Source organism: Carassius gibelio, chromosome B3 (assembly GCF_023724105.1).
Source record: "Carassius gibelio isolate Cgi1373 ecotype wild population from Czech Republic chromosome B3, carGib1.2-hapl.c, whole genome shotgun sequence".
NCBI classification, from domain to species: Eukaryota; Metazoa; Chordata; class Actinopteri; order Cypriniformes; family Cyprinidae; genus Carassius; species Carassius gibelio.
Genome location: NC_068398.1, coordinates 27,415,555 through 27,420,122, shown reverse-complemented (window position 1 = coordinate 27,420,122; position 4,568 = coordinate 27,415,555). Strand labels below are relative to the sequence as shown.

The 4,568-nt window shown below is 36.5% G+C and overlaps 1 long non-coding RNA gene across 3 annotated transcripts; it reads left to right on the top strand.

The window, feature by feature from the left end:
• The first annotated feature begins 289 nt into the window (after nt 1–289).
• Nucleotides 290–3,854, top strand: LOC127951963 (uncharacterized). 3 transcript variants are annotated; one of them, XR_008152784.1, is made up of 4 exons: nt 290–530; nt 1,389–1,819; nt 2,002–2,107; nt 2,432–3,854. It is a non-coding gene; the product is annotated as an uncharacterized LOC127951963 (long non-coding RNA). The 3 variants fall into 3 exon arrangements; XR_008152785.1 differs by having other exon boundaries at nt 1,389–2,107; nt 2,432–2,694; nt 2,879–3,854; XR_008152783.1 differs by having other exon boundaries at nt 1,389–2,107.
• The last annotated feature ends 714 nt before the right edge of the window (nt 3,855–4,568 follow it).

Sequence of the window (4,568 nt, the reverse complement as noted above, 5' to 3'; positions counted from 1 at the left end):
TACTGACATCCTAGGCAGACTATCACTGAAAGTCAAATGAAACTGGGCTGCATACTATACGTTTTTTTTTTTTTTTTAAGAATAACATTTCAATGAGTTAAAAAGAACAGTTCCAGTATCTGGTCAAGAACAGATGACTGATCACAGGTGGCGCTAATATGGAGCAGAGTTTCTCTTTGGCATATGGATATGGTCTGCAGCATCCTAAATCATAAATGTTCGTATCCAGCAGAGAGGGAGGCTCTCAGTGCATTTTTCCCACTTGTGTCAATAGCACCCGATTCGAACGTTATCACTCGATTGAATGGGGCGTTATCAGCGGTTATCAGCCCATAGGTATGGGCCAGGAGGGGCCTCCTGCGCCTACTAGTAGGCTCAGAAGGCCGTGATCATCCATCCAAATGGTTGATCACCCACAAATATACAAGAGAAGACTCCAGATTCAATCCCAGAATTCCTGCTCACCGGTAATCGGAAGTCTACTGGACGAACGCGGCAACGTTGCGATATTTCCTGCTTAATATTTTCAGGTAAGACTATTAACATTATAAAACTGAGCGTTTAAACTGTAATGGAAAACAACATACACTCGTGTATTGTTGACATGAGATAACCGTATTGCGATGTGTCTGCAAACGTTATCGCTAGACCATATTACGTTATTAGCTTGTTGTTATGTTAACGTTGCATGCTTTATGTGAGCATTAACGTTGCTAATATGAGTGAGTATTTACGTCTGAAGCTAATGGGGGAATTTAGTTTCGAGTTAAACTGTCAAAATGACTTTTTACACTCTTACAGGCTATTGTGTATGCTCGATAACGCCTCACTGAAGCCAGATCATTGGACTAATATAACCCATATTGACTTAAGAGAAATATTAAACACAATACGTTTACAGCTGTTTGGAAACCTTGGGATTTGACTAGAGTGTAAAATAAAGTTCTGTGGGTTTGAACAAAGCTTGGCTGGATTTGATCCCATATCAGGAAACTTTGGATCTGTCTTTCTATCTATATACCTTCTCAAAAAATAAAGGGAATACTTAACAACACAATATAACCCACAAGTGTTCCCTTTATTTTTTTGAGCAGTTTATATATATATAGCTAGCTAGCTGTGTATCTATCTATTTATATAATCTATCTATAGATATAGATCTACCCCGATGTGTATCTATCTATCTATCTATCTATCTATCTATCTATCTATCTTGCAATCTATATCTCTAGTTATCTAGCTAGCTGTATCTAACTATCGCACCAAATATCCCTCATCTGACTGCATCCCATTTTCACTCATGCGTTTCTGTCTTTTAGGCTGTGATAAGAAGTACGGTACGGGTTGCCCTTTGCTTTATGTAAAAATTGTCAAATATTTGATTTCAGATATGGGAAAAGCACTTAAGATGAGCACACGTTTCAGGAACGTTAAAATTAAGTTGGTGAGGAGGTCTATCGCTGGCCCTGCGAAGTTTTCTTACCTCAGGCAAGGTCTTCCCCAGCCCAGCTACAAACAGACCCACCCTTCAGACCCTTCTATTACATCTCAACCAGCTGAACCTGATGATGTGACACCAAGCTGTTCTGAGAGTGCATACAGTAAGGCAAAGAAGAGAGAGCTTCATGCCTGGGATGCAGTCTAGGATGAGATGCTTAAGGTGTCGTTTGAATGTTCAGCACAGATCACTACCCAGTGTGCTGTCTGCCGAGAACATGCTGATTATAGGTGCATTGAGTGCAGCTCCACTGCAGTGTTCTGTGAGGTTTGCCTGAAGAGGATTCACAGAAATTTACTGCATCTTCCTGAAAAGTGGAATGTAAGAACAATAGCATACAGTCTTACATTGCTATTGCTATACTTGCATACAGACAGCAAACTCACAGTAATGTCAACAGATTCATTCGATACTTCGAATTGTTTTAGCACTATGCAGTATCAACTGTTAGTGTCACAAGTTTGTTGTTTTAAAAACATTAGAGCTATCCATCTTTCTTACAGAGTGTTTACTATGAGCCATCCTCCCTGGGGTTATTCCTATATTTACCTGAAGCCCATGGCACCCATGCTGTGTACACAAAGGACATGAAGATCATTGTCAGCACAGGTTTGTCATTTTACCTGATACAAAATCTTAATGTATTTAATTTTATTGACAGGTTAAGGAATTCAATCCTATTACATGTGGAGTAATGATTTCCTTTAAGGAATTAATCAAATTTGTGATGCAATAAAAAAAAAAAAGTCATGATAGTTATAGTTTATATACTATCATGATAGGTAAAAATGTATAGCCTGAATCCACTGTAAGTCGCTTTGGATAAAAGCGTCTGCTAAATGCATACATTTAATTTAATTTATACTGATATGGTAGTCTCTATAGTACTACTAGGTTATGTTTTTATGTTATTTTCCTCTTTATATTTGGCAGGACGGCTCTGCACCGTTACAGTCAACATGTGTGCGTGTGAACCAGAAACCTGTACTCTGCTAAGATATGGGCTCTGACCAGACAGCCTTCTCCATCCCTCTGCTAGAGCTTTCTGTTTCTCTGTCACTGGAGTGTCAGGTTTCTATTGAGGGTTTTTGCAACACCCCATATCCCATTTTAGGCATCACCACTTCCGACAAAGAAGTTTGGTTGATATTTGCCCACAATTAAATGATGGAACAATATGCCCAGCATGTCCAAAGGTTGGTTATAATTCCAGCGTGGTTCTTGTTTGATTAAATTAATGGCATAGAAATAAAATCTGAATTAATATCAAACTTAAAAGTTAATTTGTGTATGTAGTATTGTAATAGAATAGTAATAGTATAAATGTATAAACCTGGTGCGGGTACAAAACCAGTGTTACTGTAAGTGTTTGTTTTCCAGGCGGATGGAGATATGATTGTCACATTGGATGCCAACTTTGGCCTTGTGAGGAATCAAAGCTCTGGGACAAGTGCGGTTGATCCATTACACGGAACCCGCATGCTTAGAGGAATACCTGCTATCACATCTTGACAGCTCAAAGCCTCGAGGTGAAAACTTGTGAAAAAAGATAACTATTCCTCTCATAAATCTATGTTTTCCTTAAATATTTAGGACTGCAGTAAGCTGCTCTCATTCAAGGTATTATAATATAATATAATATAATTACTTTACTGCGTTACTTGTGCAGACATGTTGTTTTACTAGGTCTGATCTATTTTAAAGCTTAGGCACTGTATTTAAGCATACATATACACCACTAGTCTGTCTGTATGAGTACAAAATTAAAAAATAAACTGTCTATAATTGTTACTGTACAAGCACAGTAAAATATTTATATAAAAAATATTGCACTACTGTTATTTTGCATAGAATACATTGTTCAACAATATTTTTGCACACTCATCCAACTGCATTTATTACCACTGTTCTCACGTTCCTGCTGTTCATAACATATATATAATCCTTCATTGCTCTGTTCATAATGTACATACAATCCCTACATTGCATTCATATTTATATTCTGTATATACTCTGATCAATATTGTATATAGCAACTCCACTGTACATTCTGTATATCATAGCTTTACTTACTCTGCACTTTTATGTATATAAAACACTATATTCTTGCTTTTCCGGTTAGATGCTAACTGCATTTCATTAGCTCTGTACTTGTACTCTGCATAATGACAATAAAGTTGAATCTAATCTAATCTAAAAAAAAAAAAAAAATGTGTTTACCATAATGTAATATGTTATTTACTGTAATGTACAAATGTGTGGGAGGTGTTTTGTTTTTTGTGAGCTCACCATCAAAATCCCCTTCGACTGAGTTGAAATGAAAATAAATTATTGGATCTTGAATCCTCTGAAGCAACTATGAGTTTGTAAAAACATAAAATAAAAGGGAACATAGAGGTTTATTGACTCTACGAGTTACAGCCATGTTTTTAGCCATGGTGCTCTGCACTTATTCACAGCACATTTAAAGTCAATGAAAAGTAATTTACTTAATAAATAACATACAATGAATTTACAGTCATAATCCGTATGTGACAGTGTGCCACATTCAGTATGTTCCTACATAACTGTTATTGGCTTGAAATTCTCCAGATCCAAGCCTATGTAATTTAACACATTTTTTCTCTTCTTCCCATTGGCTGTTTTCGTTTTATTTTCACTTTCTTCGTTCAGTGAATGTATATTACATTTAGTTTGTTCGTTGTTCGTTGCCATGGTGGTTACGCTGCTATCGCTGAAACCACGTGGCTTGCATAACGTACTTCCGTCCAAAAGTATTTTATTCACAAGACACTTTTTTTAAAATGATGAATTCAACATTTGTCCACGAAAAAACAACAACAAACAGATAACTCAACAATAAGATATGTTAATATAACTTTTGCACATTTCTCCTTCGATTCAGAGAAATACATTTTTGGTAGCAGAAGGTTACGGAAGTGCATTGTGTTGTGGGCGGGGTTTGCGCGTTCTACATTTCGGCTAAAAAGTCTTAAATAAACAAATATATTTAGATTTTCTTAACGTAAATCATCTAGATGCAGCGTAATTAATAGATTGGTTGTACTAG